Source organism: Nyctibius grandis, chromosome 5 (assembly GCF_013368605.1).
Source record: "Nyctibius grandis isolate bNycGra1 chromosome 5, bNycGra1.pri, whole genome shotgun sequence".
Lineage (NCBI taxonomy): Eukaryota > Metazoa > Chordata > Aves > Nyctibiiformes > Nyctibiidae > Nyctibius > Nyctibius grandis.
In genome coordinates, this window is record NC_090662.1 from 4,658,415 (window position 1) to 4,675,845 (window position 17,431).

Consider the following 17,431-nt stretch of genomic DNA (forward strand, 5'->3'; position numbering starts at 1 on the left):
GAAGGCCCTCATCTGTGCCTGTTATGCATTTGCAGAGTGAGCTTGAAGGTGAATCTTTTCTTTGAAGGACTGCAGTGACATTTTATGCAGCGTAGAGGATGATAGGATTTTTCAAGGATGCAAAAACTGGAAATTACATGAGTTGCTTATAAAGTCAACCAGCTCCAGAGCCTATGGGCCTTAACCCCTGGGCAGCTCTAGACATAATCATAGTTATTCATGTCTTGTGCCAGGAGCAACAAAGGAGTAGCTGCTCCTTTCTCCTCCTCACCAAAGGATCTGTGAACTCTGAAACTTTCTTTAAATGAGCATTTATGGACCAGGGAGGTCACAGCTGACTGGAAGTTAGCAAATGTGACACTGATCTACAAGAAGGGCCGGAAAGAGGATCTGGGGAACTATAGGCCTGTCAGTCTGACCTCGGTGCCAAGGGAAGGTTATGGAGCAGATCGTCTTGAGTGCTATCATGCGGCATATACAGGACAACCAGGCGATCAGACCCGGTTAGCAAAGGTTTATGAAAGGCAGGTCCTGCTTGGTTAACCCGATCTCCTTCTAGGACAAGGTGACCTGCTTAGTGGATGAGGGAAAGGCTGTGGATGTTGTTTACCTGGACTTTAGTAAAGCTTTGATACCGTCTCCCACAGCATTCTCCTGGAGAAAGTGACTGCTCATGGCTTGGATGGGTGTATACTTTGCTGGGTAAAAACCTGGCTGGATGGCCAGGCCCAAAGAGTTGTGGTGAGTGGAGTTAAATCCAGTTGGTGGCAGGTCACAAGTGGTGTTCCCCAGGTCTCAGTATTGGGGCCAGTTCTGTTTGATACCTTTATCAATGATCTGGACGAGGGGATCGAGTGCACCCTCAGTAAGTTCGCAGACGACACCAAGTTGGGCGGGAGTGTTGACCTGCTGGAGGGTAGGAAGGCTCTGCAGAGGGATCTGGACAGGCTGGATCGATGGGCCGAGGCCACTGTATGAGGGTCAGCAAGGCCAAGTGTCAGGTCCTGCACTTGGGTTACAACAACCGCACGCACCACTACTGGCTTGGGGAAGAGTGGCTGGAAAGTGCCTGGTGGAAAAGGACCTGGGGGTGTTGGTCGATGGCCAGATGAATATGAGCCAGCAGTGTGCCCAGGTGGCCAAGAAGGCCATCAGCATCCTGGCTTGTATCAGCAATAGTGTGGCCAGCAGGACTAGGGCATGGATCGTACCCCTGTACTCGGCACTGGTGAGGTCGCATCTCGAATCCTGTGTTCAGTTTTGGGCCCCTCACTACAAGAAAGACCTTGAGGTGCTGGAGAGAGTCCAGAGAAGGGCAACGAAGCTGGTGAAGGGTCTGGAGCACAAGTGTGATGAGGAGCGGCTGAGGGACCTGGGGGTGTTTAGCCTGGAGAAAAGGAGGCTGAGGGGAGACCTTCTTGCTCTCTACAACTGCCTGAAAGGAGGGTGTAGCAAGGTGGGGGTCAGTCTCTTCTCCCAGGAAACAAGTAACAGGATGAGAGGAAACAGCCTCAAGTTGTGCCAGGGGAGGTTTAGATTGGGCATCAGGAACAATTTCTTCATGGAAAGGGTTGTCAAGCATTGGAACAGGCTGCCCAGGGCAGTGGTGGAGTCACCATCCCTGGTGGTATTTAAAAGATGAGTAGATGTGGTGCTGAGGGACATGGGTTAGTGGTGGCCTTGGCAGTGCTGGGTTAATGGTTGGACCTGATGATCTTAAAGGTCTTTTCCAACCAAGACAATTCTCTGATTCTATGTTTTAGGATGCTAATATCACCTTTCTCTTTCTGCAGGCCAATGGGTCAGATGTGCTGTTTGCCTTGAATGTCCAGGGTTATTTTACTTGCTATTTACTGCAAAAACCTTTTCTCCCTCAAGATGTAACTCAGCAAGTTAGTGGTGAGGAGGAGAAAACAGTAACTGCTATCTGCTGAAAAAAAGGTGGGCAAACCTGAAGTCTTCCACTTTTGTGTTCTTCAGGAGAGAGAAACAGATGATAAAGTCCTTGTCCGTGTGCCTGTGCTTGATAGCTTACCTCGGGTTATGCAGTAGCTGACAATAAATACAAACATGATGCTGTTGCGAGCTGTGCTCCTTTAGTGCTCTTGCTGTCTGTGTCCAGTGGGGCTGGGCACTGCTCATGGCTTTCTGTACGCAGGAGAAAAACCACAGCTTTCCATATGAGTAGGCAAAGTCCTACCTGAATGGAGGGGAAACATGGATATTGAGGTGGAAAAGCTGCAACGGAAGATTAGAGAGGTGAAAAAACAAAGGAAACAGCGGTTAGTTGAAGAAGGGACAGCATGCACACTTCTGCAGGTTATTCCTCTCCTATCTGCTTTCTCTGATTTCTGGTCCCTGCTGAGCTCATGGTTGCAGCTTTACAGCATTTCCTGTCTTTTCCTTTTCTTTTTAGCATCAGGAAATAGGGAAATCCCAAAGCACGAGGATTCGTGCTGCGTTTTGTTCTTGTTAGTATAGAAATGTAAGAGCACAGCCGTATGTCTTATATCCAGTGTTAGCACACCCTAAGCTTTCAGCCCCGGAGGTGTGGGCAGCAGGGGACGGGGGACCAAAGCTCTGCTCCCACAGGACAATGTCCCTGTGCAGGACACCCTCCTGCCCTGCTTTGGCAGGCCTGAAGGCTGGTGCTTGCCCACCCATCTCCAGCAGTTGTAGCACGCTCTTTCCAGCACTGCATTTGGTTTACAAGATAAACCAGCTAACACTGGGGATGGCTAAACAGGCACCGGGGATTTTGCAAGGATGCTTTAAGCGACACATGCTTAAAGCCCAAGACAACCTCAGCTATATGAAAAGCAGGATCTTTCCCAGGAAGATGACTAACTCTTTCCTTGCTTCTCTCCTGCTTCTTACTCCTCCTGTAGGAAGAATGTGGTTTTTTCCAAAGCAGTTTTTAAGCATCTTGCCACTTCATAGCCCTTGAGTTGTTTTTCCTCTCCCAATCTCTAAGGTGTAATCTCTAGCCTCCATTTGAGAGCTTGCAGCAAGTCAACAGCTCAGGAACTCATGTGGTCCTGCCAAGACAAAGGTCTTCAACTCATTACAGATTTCTACGCCTGTTGCTGCGGGCAGAAAGCTGGGTAGCTTTTTTGGACTTTGCTGCTTCGAACTTGTAAAACTCGTATAGCAACTGTGAACCAAAACTCAAATGATACTCTAGCAAAACACACAAAGCTCCTTCAGCACCCATTCCTCTCATGAGGGTGGGAAGAGAAAACCGGTGGGTTTGTGTCATTTGAGGCACTTCGGGAGAGTGCTGGGACTCTGCAATTGTAGTGATGCAGGGTCATCACTGGGAGAGGGTACAGGCTGGAGGCAATTGTCAATGACTCTTCTTCCCTCTTTGTAGGAGAAGGGTGATGCACTTGCCCAGCAAAATTTAAAGATCTTTCTGGGGAAGTATCATACAGCAATGAAGTATACTGAAACCAGGATTCAGGTGTTTGCTTCAAGCACAACTTTCAGAGGAAGACCCAGGAGCGTGCAGCCCATCTCCCTGTACCACACCAGTTAAAGCTGTGCATGTCATCCCATACAACATAACACAGTTTCTTCTGCAGGTGCTGTCCCAGAAGTATCCTGTTCAACTGGGCTCAGCTCTTCTGAGAAAGTCAGGAATTTAGGGCTGATAAGGAAATCAAGTAAGTCCTGAAAATATCTACAGCCATCACAGTGCTATTCATGTATTTTCCCCCTGCTTTCTTCACTTTGCTTTATACCAGAATCACAGAATCAACCAGGTTGGAAGAGACCTCTGGGATCATCGAGTCCAACCATTGCCCTGACACCACCATGTCAACTAGACCATGGCACTAAGTGCCATGTCCAGTCTTTTCTTAAACACCTCCAGAGATGGTGACTCCACCACCTTCCTGGGCAGCCCCTTCCAATGTCTAATAACCCTTTCTGAAAAGAAAAAGGTTATACCTGATCATTTCAAAGTGTTTTGCTTAGTTTTATTTCTATCTAGCAGTTGCTTTCCTCATGGGCAAAGCCTGATGGTCTTTGTTTTTCCTGCAGTGCTTTTGCAGGCAAAGCTTGGCGAACATAAAAGCCAGGAAGCTTGAGTCTACTATCAGTTTTTATATTAAAAAATCATGATGTTGTCATCATAAAATCAATACCTTTTTTTTCTGATTAAAAAAAAAAGATTGAACTGCATGGCAAGGTTTTGCCTCACCAAGCCTGGACTGTGCAAAACAGAATTGATTATTTGTCGCTCTGGATGCACCAGAAGGATGGAGATGTTTCTCCAAACATGACATTTTCTCTTTTGTGCCAGGTGGGTGTGTGGTAGCAGTTCAAAACCATGGAAATCAGTGGAGAGGGGAGACAGAGTTTCCTGCATGGGAAGAGCAAAATCACGCTTAGAAACCTGCTCAAGCAGGCAGCTGCAGAAAAGCCACCATGGTCTGTATCTGACAGCTGCTGCAGTAATTACTGTGTGCAGATCACTCCTGGGAACTGCTGTCTGGGACCTTTTTCTCTCTCCAAAACCCAAAAGCTGTGTGCAAAACAGGAGGTCTGGACCCAGAGCTGTGCAAGGGACCAAGAGCACCAGGTCCTAAGTCTTTGACCTGCATCTCTCTAATCTAATCTTGGCTTGACACCTTTATAGAGCGCCTAATCTTTGCGATATGAAGATGCCAGCTGTAATACCAGAGGTTAGCAAAAAGTAATCCGTCTAGGTCAGGCTGCAGTGTACATGGGGCTTGGCTGGAAAGTTTCCAAATGCTTGTCATTCCCAGTCCCTGCTGCCTCTTAAGCCCTGATGACCTGGTTGTGCTGCCCGCTCTCCCAGCAGAAACCGTATTGCCTTTGCTAGCGAGAGGCCACAAGCCTCTTTGCAACTTTCCCTTCTGCTAAATCAGCAAGGCTGTAGCGTCAGGCTTGTGATCAGTGCATGGGGAAAGCTCGCCGTGTGAAAGGGAGCTGGGCACCAGGTGTCTTTGGCTGCTGGGGCATGGGAGGATTAGCAAAGGCCTTGAAAACGTGGGCACGGGCTGAAAACTGAAGCCTCGGCGCTATAAACGACTTGCTGATGATCAGTGAGGCTGAGAGCCTGCCTGGGCACTCAAACATCTTATAAAAGGACAAAATAGGATTCTGCAAGCCTGATCGATCGTGTGAGCGTTTCCCACGACATACCCAGTGCCAGCAATTATGAGCACCCTCCTCTTTCTTGGGTTTGTGCTGCACAAGCTGTTCGAAACGTTATAAATATTTTAAACGAGCTGTTTGCATTATGTGGAGCGAGTCCAGAGAAGGGCAACGAAGGTGGTGAAGGGTCTGGAGCACAAGTGTGATGAGGAGCGGCTGAGGGACCTGGGGGTGTTTAGTCTGGAGAAAAGGAGGCTCAGGGGAGACCTTAATGCTCTCTACAACTACCTGAAAGGAGGGTGTAGCGAGGTGGGGGTTGTTCTCTTCTCCCAAGTAACAAGCCACAAGACGAGAGGAAACAGCCTCAAGTTGCTCCAGGGGAGGTTTAGATTGGAGATCAGGAACAATTTCTTCATGGAAAGGGTTGTCAAGCACTGGAACAAGCTGCCCAGGGCAGTGGTGGAGTCCCCATCCCTGGAGGGATTTAAAAGATGTGTAGATGTGGTGCTGAGGGACATGGTTTAGTGGTGGCCTTGGCAGTGCTGGGTTAACAGTTGGACTCGATAATTTTAAAGGTCCTTTCCGACCAAAACGATTCTATGATTTTGTGATTATTTGCTTGTAGAGTACAACCCTTGTAATGAAGGAGATCCCTGTGACTGATTCTCAGGCTGAAACAACTGCGTGGCTCCAACCCAAGAAAAGCATCGACATCCTTGTCTCGCAGGCTGCTACCACCCATTATCTTCCTGCACCACTAACTGGAAAGGGAGGTCAGTTCAATACTGATTTCCTGGCTGGGCAATCACTGATACGAAGATCTATTCCTCCCTCTATAGGTAAAGACATCTCTGCTTCCCTTCCGTATGTGCAGAAATGCTGAGCAGCTTAGCCCAGAAGAGCATCGCATCTCCAGTGCCCCTTGATATAAAGCCTGCTCGTGCACACCTATCGATTTGGTGCGAGGTGGGGAAGGGAAGTTAAGTCTCCATCATCTTGGCCAAAGAGGGTTTTTCTGGGGTTAAGGATGAAGCTGAGGGCTGCAGTCACAGCATCTCAGTCCAATATGGGTTTTAAACCTGGGAGAAAGGGAAAAGGGCTCTCCACTGGATTAGTTCGATCTGAACAACCCCACTAAAATATTAATACTCATTAATTCATGCTTTTCCTTCCTTTGGAGACAGCTTCCTACAGGACACGGCTGGGAAAGGTGCCTGTGAACATCACTGCTGCCTGTGCCTCTCCCACGGAAACCAACGCTTGGGAAGATCTTGAGAAGCCGTCTGGACCATCCCTCAGCCCCGGGGCAGGATCAGCTCTGGCTAAGACCGTTCCCAGCATGTTTGCCCAACCTGTGCGTAAAACCCCGAGTGAAGCTGAGCCACCCACCAGCCTCTCTGACCGTGCAGCCCAGCATTTGTGCTCTGACAAGAAGAGAGCCGTCTTCATTTCACTGTCCTGGGCCATATTTTGTTCGGTTTCATCTAAATCTGGGTTTGGGACCAGCTTGCTTCTCAGTGTTTCTCCTTTTTTAATTATTATTATTGCTTTCATGTCATTCTTTTTAGATCCCAGACACAAATGCTGTTGAACAGTGAGTAAGGGATGAAAATCCTGGTGCACCAGAAATCCCCAGACTACGTTTGAAGGCTTACCTGTTTATTTAAACTGCCTGGCACAACTTAGCTGCCCGAGGTGCTTTCTGTGGGCGAAAAACTATAGTGCCTAATATAAGGAATGAGGTAACAAGATGCTCCAACACCTACGATGGCCTTGGCTGGAGCTTGGAAGCTGCTTTCTAGAAATTGCCCATGGAGAAAACAAAGAGCAGATGCGTGGAGACCAAGGATGGTCCCATCTGAGATTTTTCTAGCCCAACACACAGAGCGACTGGAGCAAATCCCAGTTACCAACCAGATGCTTTATTCACTTTCCGGGGGACCAGATTCAATGGAGGACGTAGCTTGCGAGCCTCTTCCCTTGAAGAGCAGCTGGGCCCAGGTGACTGGCCTTGGTTTCACCCATGGGATGCAGGGGAGAAGTAGGTGCTTCACTGCTGAGCAGGCACCTCATAAGTCCTGAAACGCTCCTGGAGCAGGAGCAGCCCTCCATCCCCTCGGCTGCCCCAAGGCTGGGTGCTCTCCCAGGGGTTACTTAAGCCTTTGCACCATTTTGGCCAAGGGGGTGGCAAAGCCTCTCTGCCTCCCTGACCAGGTGATGGAAGCACCTTAATGGGGACCTTAACCACCAGCCTCTAATACAGGACCTGATCGCACCTACAATGCTCTAATATGCTCTTACAGGGAAGCTTTTGGAGCTGAAATGCTGACCTCCCCGATGCCCTGGGAATCCAGGATGCTTGGAGACACAGCGACACAAGCTGCCCTGTGCCTGCTCCTGCCTGCCTGGGGCCAGATCCTGCACAGGGACCATCATGGATAGATGCTGGCACTTGTGAGCAGCACCGCTTGCTTGGGCTCCCCGAGCAAGCCGGGGCAGTGCCGGGCTGTCCTCCCTCTCCCTTTAGCTGCTCTCCATTTCTCAGCCATGAGCTGTGCTGGGACGGCTGCAAGGAGAAGCCAGGGCCATGCGGTGCAAGAGCCTGTGCACAGAGCAGGGCTCAGCAGCCTCGAGCAAGGGGTGGAAGGAGCCTGAAGGACACTCGAGGGGCTGCGCAGGCTCTGGAGTAGCATCAGGGCTTGCTGAACTGCCTCTGGAAAGCACTGGCTGCTTCTGCTGGAAAATGCGATGAAAGTCAGGTTGCTGTTGTGCCGCCCTGGCCTCGGGCATGGCTGGGGTGTCCTTCTCTTGTGTGGGTGTTGGGCCATGTGGAGCGAGGAAGGACTCTCCTTTACCTGCTGGGCTATGTCTGGAAGCGGCATGTGGGCATCTAGCCCAGCTGCCTTGAATTTTCCCAGCCTGCAGCCCATTAGGGTGGCTAAATGACCTGGAAAATCCCATTTTTGGATGATTTTTCCCCAAGGAAATGGTTGCCCGCTCAATTTGCCTGGCCAGAGACCCAGCCCCAGCGTGTCCTGCTGTGTTCCCTGGGGACAGGGTAGAAACCAGCTGGTGCAACTGGTTCTAGTTGCTGGAAGGAAGCCCAGCAGCCCATGCTACCAAATCTTCTATGCTTTTGCCCCTCACCTTGACCATCATGGTGGTCTGGATGGGGCTGGAGCCTGTAGTAGATGGGCAGGGAGGCTTTGTGCCACCATGGCCACCGGCAAAGGGATAGTTTGAAGAAGGTCTTGGTGACTCCAGGAGGGAAGAACAGTTCTGCAGGGAGCAAAAAAAAGCTTATGGTATCACTGTTAACCAACACGGTGGAAGGATGGGGTCCAGTCCTATGTAGCTTAAGGAGTTTCTCTTGACCTAGCTCCAAGCCAATGCTTCTTTCTACTTCCAGGAAGGGTAGTAAAGGAACCCCAGTAAAAAAAAAGACTCTCCCAGGTGGTAATGCTCCACCTTCCCCTCCTGCTGCAAGCTGAGCTGCAGGTTGAATGGTAGAAATTAAGCCACACAGACCTGATCACGCTCCAAAATGCTGGGCTCAGCTTGTGGCTCATCCCAGCCCTGCACCAGTTGTCCCTGCTGTGATCCCAGGAGAGGGGGGTTTGCACATCCTCAGCATGGGGGTGAGCACAGCAGGATCTGAACCTCCAATTGCCTCGGCCTTGGATGGTCCAGCCTGTGCAAGGGCAGACGGGAGATGCTAAGCAGGGGGATCTGAGTTTCTGGCTCCCTGATGTTGGAAGCCATGGAGTTTTCCCAGCTTGGCCCAGTGCCACCACACAGAAGATGGGATTGGTGCTCTGCTGAGCTCAGAAGATCAGCAGAGGTGATGTGGGGGGCCAAAACCCCATTATCATAGAATGGTTTGGGTTGGAAGGGACCTTAAAGATCATCTAGTTCCAACCCCCCTGCCATGGGCAGGGACACCTTCCACTAGACCAGGTTGCTCAGAGCGCCATCCTACCTGGCCTTGAACACTGCCAGGGAGGGGGCAGCCACAGCTTCTCTGGGCAACCTGGGCCAGTGTCTTACCACCCTCAGTCAAGAATTTCTTCCTAATATCTAATCTAAATCTCCCCTCTTTCAGTTTAAAGCTGTTAGCCCTCCTTCTGTCCCACCCACATCCATTACACCCAGGTCTGTACTGGTCCTACCAGGAAAAAAAGAAAAACACAAATCAAACCAAAAACCAGTTCCCAGTGCCTCCCATCCCTTTCTAAGGCCATCAGCTCCCTGTCCCGTCCCTGTCTCATCTCTCCCAGCCCTGCTGTCTCCAGCAAGCTGAGGGTTAAAGGCTCCGAAATTGCACGAACTTCCTCCCTTCTGCAGCGCCTGCCTCCAAGTGACGCGGGTTTCTGCCGGGCTTTGCCCAAATATGTCCGTTTCCTTCTAAAAGACGGAGGAGGAAGAAGGAAGAATATATAAATAAAGAAGAAAAATATATATATATATGAAAAAGAGCAAGGCATCCTCACCCGCGGAGCCCAGCCGCCCCAGCGCAGCCCTGCCCGCCCCATGCCGTTCCGCAAAGGTAGGGCTGGATGGGGGGGACCCGGGGGACCGGGGCTGGGGCTGGGGTCCGTACCCCTTGCAGGGGTGGGAGATGGGAGCATCAGGCTGTGCCCGGCTTTGCGGCACCGCTGGCTTTCGGGGGAGCGTGGGGGACACCCCACGGGGCTGGGGTTGGGGGTAGAAATGCACCCTGCGAAGGGCAACTGTCTCCCCTTGGTGGGTGGGGGGGTTCGTGTCTCCGTGCTCTGGGGGAATAAGCAGCTCTGGGTGGTGCAAGGGCTGAGGAGGAGAAGGGAGCAGGGGGTTTCTGGGCAGGGGGGTGCTGCTGGGGGTTGTTTTGGGCGATGGAGGCTGAGAACTGGCAACCTGCGTGCATTTGTGGAGATGCTCAGCTACAGGAGCTGTGCCTTTGAGAGCACCTTGGGAGATGCTCAGCTACAGGAGCTGCGCCTTTGGGAGCTTGGGAGGAGAGGCCAGGGGGATAAACAGCTTTTGAGAGGGGTACCCTACCTGGGCAGCCCTCTTTCATGCCATGGTGGTGTCCGACCTGCACCCCAAACCATCTCTTTTCCCATGAAACTCCGTCCCAGCAGCTGGCAGAAAGCCCCCCTTGCCATCCCCCAGCTTGGTGGTGTGGGGCAAGAAGGACCCTGCTATGAGACCTAAAGCCCCGACGGCAAATCCTGTGCTGCCCCATGGTGGGGGATGAGTTTTCTGTCCTCCCGGGGCTGCTTCGAAGCAGAGGCCCTTAATGTCAGCTCCTCATCATCCTGATGGCTCTGTGTCTCAGTGGGGTACCACAGTGCAGGCATAGAGTAGGATGCTCTTGGTGGCTCCTTGTCCTAGTAGCAATATTGGGAGGAGAAACCGAGGGGAAAAAGTCTTCTCCAGGAGACACAAAAGCCAGGGTTAAGTCGGGATGTGCAAGGGCATGGGTAGAAGATGCTGCTCAGCATCTAACCCAGGTGCTTTGCCAAAGTGGTGTCTCCAGACTGGTGGGCAGCTGGTGCTGTGGCGGGGGCTGGCAGTGCTGGGGCAGGGGGGTACCACTGCGGGGACATTACACGCTGAGGCTGGCATGACATGAAAGGGCATCAGGGAGGGAACGGAAATTTGTGGGAGAAAGGTTTGATTTGGTTTTCTCACCTCTCCCTGCTCTAGGGAGGATGTTTTGGGTGTGCGGCAGTTTGCCCGCAGCGATGGTCACAGAGCCCGTGATCTCGGGCGCGGAGATTTATGTTGCCTTTTAAGGCTCAGTGAAGCATGATGTGATTCACACCCTCGCATCGCGACAGCACAGCAGACTTCAGGTCTTGATTTAATTTTAGGTGATAAACGGATGCGTTTAGAGCAGAAGGAGAGACACTGGGGGTGGGCGGTGGGAGGAAAGCAGAGCATCAGGCTTTAAGCGCGCTGAGCCCTTGGGGTGAGCATGGAGAGCCGGGGAGAGCTTCCCATGGTGGAGGGCAGCTCGCGTGGCTCCGCTGTAGCCTCAGGAGGGATCCCAGTGACAGAAATGACATGTGGTCTCCAGCACTTGGGGACATGAGGTGGGTTTGCAGTGATGACGATGCATTTCCATGCGGTCCTGCTCAGCATGCCTGAATTGGGGAGGACCTATTTGCTGGGGCACCATGCCGTGCTTGCCGTCACCGCTAGATACCTGGGGCACAGCTAACCTGCAAGTCCTTGGGACCTTGCTATGGGCAATTCGGTTCTGCAGCCATTGTGTCACCCTCCCTGCCATACCTCCTCTACAGACTTCCTCTAGAGGTCAACCTTGAAATGCCAGAGCAGCTGCCAGCAACTCCTTCCGTCAGCTTGCAGCTCCACCTTGGGAAGGTCCAACGTGGCACAGAGGTCAGCGTGGATGGGTTTTGTCCATCGCTTGTGCACGTGCGTGCTCAGCTCATGCTGGAGTCCCCCCCAAGGACCCCTTCTTCTTGCAGATGGAGACTGTAAGACTCACTTAGACTAGAATAGACTTGAGTGTGGCCATGACAATGCTTGTAGAGGCTCTCTGCAGTCTGTGTAGACATGACCCCGGCTGAGAGCATCCTGTTGGGTTCGTGGGACCCCATGTCACCAGCCATGCCTAAAGCACTGCTTGGTGGCTGCAGCTGGGCTGCCTGGGCTTCCTGTGGTCACTTCTATAAGCCACCAGGCAGGAGGGCTGTGGAGAGCACGGTCTTCTGGCTGCCCTTCAAAAGCTGCACAGAGTGAGCTGTGCATATCCTTAATTTGCAGGAGAGTCGGGCGTGAAGATATTTTCCCTGTAGATCAACTTGGTGCATTAAAACTCCTTGCTGAAGGTGGTGGCTTCAGCCTGATTGGAGTCAGGATGCCTGCCTGATCCTCCCAGAGGAAAACTGAGACTCCAGCCAGCTCGACAAGGAGGCTGGGCCTTTCCTTTGGGAGCCTTTTGGGAGCAGCGTCTCACCCCAGGGTTTCCTCACCACCACCCAAATCTGGGGTGCAAAGAGGAGGCTCTGCCTAAAGGCTGCTGCTCTGCAAACCCCAGGTAGCTTGAGGCACAGGAAGACCTTGAGACGTGCATTTTGGAGGCCCTGAGCTGCCTTTGCACACCCCTGCGTGTGGAAATGGAGTATCCTGGGGAGTAAAATGCAAACTCCACCCATAGCCCTGCCAGCTTCTCACTGCTTGCAGCTTTGGCATCACTTTCCCAGGTCTCCCCGACAAGTCTGTGCTAAATCCTCATTGCCTGGGCTCTGTTCCACCTCCTTTCGCCCCGGGCATCGTAGCCAGTGGCGTTGCCCCAGGATCTGCATTTCGTGTCTGTAAAACAGTTGCCATTTAGCCGACCTCAAGGCAATTGGCAGTTTTGGATATCAAGGAAAGGTGTTTCTAGCAGGGATGCTGGAGGGCAGCTGGAAGGAATGGGCTTAGGGCAGGAATTAATTCCTTACAGCGTCACCACGTCAGCTGGGAGCGCTGGAGAAAGGCCTGAGCAGTGCCGTTACCCTGACAAAGCCCCATCCGTGGCTACAGCTCTGCTGGCAGGAGCCTTCACCTGAAACGCCCTTCACCCCGTCTGAAAAATATGATTTAATTACCGCAGCTGACGCGAGGAAGCCTGGGAGTGTGCAGGTGATCAGAGCCACGATATTGCCAGAGAGCGGGGCCGTTCCTCAAAGGACAAATGAAACCCTGGTGGTGTTGCTGGCTGGGACAGAGCTGGAGATAAGAGCGAAAGGCAGCGAGCAGAGATGGAAGGCGTGATGGTGGGAATGACATGCTCCCCAGGGCATGGGTACAGCCATCAGCGAGTTGGCAAGGGCATGGCAGCTGCATGGCGCAAGGTACTTCCCGCTGAAAAAACCCCACATGGCACCATGACTATGTCTATTTATGGTTTATATAAAGGTGTAAGTTGGCTTTGGGCTGTTGGATGGGAGGACCTTCTGGGTGCTGCTTGGATCACCAGTCATCAGGGCATGTTACTGCTGGACTGGTGTGAGCAAAGGATCCTGGCGTAGCGATGCATGACTTGAATTGGGCAAGAAAGAGGACTTGGGGCCCTGCTTGATGAGGGGGAGGATTCTGGAGTGACTGGTGTTGATTTTGTCTGTTGATGGTCTTCTCTGGGACCACCAAGGAGGATCATGCTGGTGGCAGAGGTGGGCCTGGACAGACATGGGCTGTGGTTTGGAGAGGCGATGGTGGACACCACGGTCCTGCAAAGAGGCTCTGCTGACATGGACAATGGCTGCGGTTCTGCAACACCATCAATCCCAGGCAGAGGCAGAGCTTGGATGACTGCAGCCAGCTGTGCTGAGCACACTGTCTTCACAGGATAAACGAGAAGAACTCATAGCAAGGTGGAAATCAGAAGAGCCATGAGCTTGATGGATCAGCATTGGATCCTGTGCAGCATCTGGAGGAACAACCACAGCTTGAAGAGGCAAGAGAAGAAGGAGGGACGCTGGAAAAGCTGAGCTCTGCCTTCATCTTCTGGGCTGGCAGTGGGAAAGCAAGTGGTACCTCATGGTCACTGCACACATGAGTTGGATTAAACATCAACTCCCAGGCTGAGAGCAATCTGGTAGGCATCCTTGCATATGTCACATGGGTGAGATGGCTCTCACCTTTCTTAGGCCTCTGGAGTGAAGTGTACAGCATAAGCCAGGCATCCAGGTCCCCCCCAGGAGGCAATGAATGGGCAGGCCCAGAGGAGGTTGCTTTGATAATGGATAGGCTCAATGGCCCCAGTGGCAACCTCTCCATTGCCATTGGCCTCAAGGAGAGCCAGACACGGGTCCAAGCTGGCAGCAGACAGCTGAGATGAATATGACCTCAGGGCTAGCACGGGTCTGGAGGAGCTGAGCACCCACCACGAAGCGGGGAGCATGAGGTTTGAAAAAACAGCCCTAAGCTTCCCGGGGTCCTTCCTCCCCACGTCATACCTACCTCCACAAGGACTTATCCACTCACCTTCAGCCAAGTTGCTTGTAAATCTTGGAGACTCTATAATAGCAACCCCCAAATACAGCTCTTGGGATGCTTGGGGACACAGAGCTGCTCTGCAAGGAGACCTCACTATATGTTGCATCTACTGACCTTGCTGCAGATGTGTTGTGTTGGATGTCTCTCAACCATCACGTCCCAGCCACCACGGGGTGTGTGTCTGCACGGAGGTTTGCAGCATCCCACAACGCTGGGTGAAGAAGAGCACCTGGTAGACCTGCACAAACCCCTGCTGATGTCCACCCTCCCCTGGGTCCTCTCTACTGGTGGCCATCAGAGCAATCTCCTGAGAGCAGCTCCTATCCAAAGGAAGTTATTATACAGTGGGAAAAGTGATAACAGGAGCTGTTTTGGCAGGAGAAATGCCCTGGTGGGTATGACGATGTGGAGGTGATTTCTGCCACCAAGCACTGCAATTTCCAGCCACCTGATGGGAGGAGCAGGTAGGCAGCGTGGCCGCTATAACAATGCTGCTCATTATTCAGCCTTTTCCCTCTCTGTTAGCAGAAGTTGTGACGCCTTCTGGTCTCATTTCTTCTCGCTGAGATCAAGGAGGCTCTTGTTAGCACAAGCAGTGGTGCCTTTTGCAGGTGAGCGTGACGGGAAAGGGCAGGACAGTGCCGTGCCCCAGCATTGTCACCTCTGCAGCGTGTCCCCTTCTCTATCAAGTGCTTCCTTGATATCACAACTCCTGCAGATAGATTATAACACCCGCTGATGGGAAACTACCTACTTTCGCGAAGTGATTACAGCTGGGGGCGGAGATTTGCCTTTCTGCAGCTTTTTGGTATCAAAAGGGATAATTTTGTCACTTTGGGCTGCTTGCTGGCTTGCTGGCAATGCCCTGCACATCCACACGCTGCTGCGCTCGCTGGTCGCGTCACCCGTCGCTCCTTGATGCCGTGGGAGGGCTTACGAGCACTGATGAGCAAAGCATCTGATGGAGGGGAGCCAAGTGGGGAGTCGGGAGCTGCCGGGGGGGGGTCCTGCCTGCTGCAGCTCCTGCGGGGGCTGTCCCGGTGACGGGGACAGCGTGGGCGTCTGCTCGCCGCCGTCTGCTCAAAGGGCAGGGAGGAAACGTGCGGCAGCACTGGCCCCGGCTCTCCTGACTCACCGGCTCGTGCCTGAGTCAAGCCATCGCCTTGTTTGCAATGAACACCTTTCCTGGAAGGCTGGAAACTCCCTCGTGTCCTGCTTTGCCCCCTGACCGGTGTTTCTTGCCAGGGTATTTTCCTTCTGGCTCGTGGTTTTGTTTCATCCCCTTTCGCCTCACCAGCCTCTTGAGTGAAACACGAGTGAATGACCCAAAAGAGCAGGTGTCTGTTCCCCCATCGCACCCGTCCCAGTTCCCCGCAGCTCTAAGAAGGCGCTTGGTGAGCATGACCCCTCCACTGCCTCTTTGACATTGTGGTTTCTTTAGCATTTACAACCACTCATGAAGACTTTTAAATGGGTTTAAGGAGCCACCGTGCCTAGCGGTCATGTTCTCACTGTTACTCATGAGGTTGTGCACAACCAAGCAGCAAGGCCCACCACGTCTCATGGTGCTGGTGCAGGGGAGGATATGCCAGGCTGTGGTGGGGAGGTGGAATGTCCTTCACTGCCACCAGCCAGAGGTGGGACCACCACCCAACTCAAAACTGAGGTAGGAGGCTTGTAAAGGGATATGTGCTGCTATGGGGGAGCTGTAAGGTTCAGTGGGGGTTTTGGGGACCCACTCTGCACCTCGATCACTCCACAGAAACCAGCCAGTGGGAAGAGATGGGTTGCTACAGCCTCTCAGACTTCCTGAGTATGGGAATTGAAACCACGTAAAGACGCAGTCGCTGATAGCATCTCCTCATCTCCTAACCTGGGAGCAGGCAGATAGGCCTGTAACCTGCCGTTCCAGGGCCAGCAACCCACCAAGCAACTTGGGATGCTGGGAAACCTTCCTCTTGGTGTCTTGCCTCACTCTTGCATGGATGGAGGACTCTCCTACATCGTATTTACATGGTGAACAGGCATTGGCATGACCCTGTTGCTTTCTATCCACGCCACCAGCTGAAGACCAAGCTTGGTGGCCACGTTACATAGAAAAAGCCCAGCTGTCTGGGCTGGGCTTGGCCCATGAAGAAGGATCCACCCTCCCCAAGGAGCTCAGCATGGGCTTGGTCTTCACCCTAGCATTCAGATCACACCACCAACACCTGAGCCACTTCTCCACTTGCCATCCTACCATCTCTGATGTTCCTCTTGCCATCAGGAGCCCGTGCCGGCAGGGCGGCTGGCACGCCGAACCCTTCCCTAACACGCCCTCAATGATGGAGAAATTAATCTCAGCATAAAATTACTCCAAAGGCTTTAAAGCAGATGACCACGGGTTTTTCGTGGAGGGACGTGGGAGGATTTCAAAACCAGCAGCTGGCGAGGCGTGATGCCCGTTTGCCTGGTGCATGCGTGCACACACGCAGGCACACACATCTCTGCAGGGCACCCTGTTTTTTTTTTTTCCTGCATAACCACATTTTAAGGCTGAAAAAAAAAAGGGGATGGGGGACAGGCCCTGGTTGGGAGTCAAGATCAAACCTACACAAGCAGATTCAAATTTCCCTTGTGTTTTCCCTAGGGGATTCTTTGTCCTCCCAAGAGGTATGAGGCTTCCTCTAATACTTGGGCAACTTGTCCTCTGTTTACCTTAAATATTCCTTGCTAGGAAGGACAGCTGTTATTTTCATCATAGCATCCTTTTGCAGACTGAAAGCTGTTCCCACACCTCCCCCCCACCCCAGGTTTCTCCTTCCATGAGCACAAAACAGCTCTCACTTTATGCTCTCCCACATATCCCTGTCTGGAAATATCTCCTTGGTGTTTTCCATCCCCAGTTAAACCTCTTCCCAAAAGCATGGGGCCTAGAGTGAGACATGCACTGGTGAGGACGCACCTTGAATACTGTATCCAGTTCTGGGCCCCACACTTCAAGAAAGATGCTGAGGTGTTGGAGCGAGTCCAGAGGAGGGCGACCAAGCTGGTGAAGGGTCTGGAGGGTCTGACCTATGAGGAATGGCTGAGGGAGCTGGGGTTGTTTAGCCTGGAGAAGAGGAGGCTCAGAGGTGACCTTATTGCAGCCTACAACTACCTGAAGGGAGGGTGTAGTGGAGTGGGAGTCGGCCTCTTCTCCCAGGCAACTAGTGATAGGACAAGAGGACACAGCCTCAAGCTTCACTAGGGGAGGTTCAGGGTGGACATTAGGAAGCATTTCTTCTCAGAAAGGGTCATTAGACATGGGAAGGGACTGCCCAGGGAGGTGGTGGAG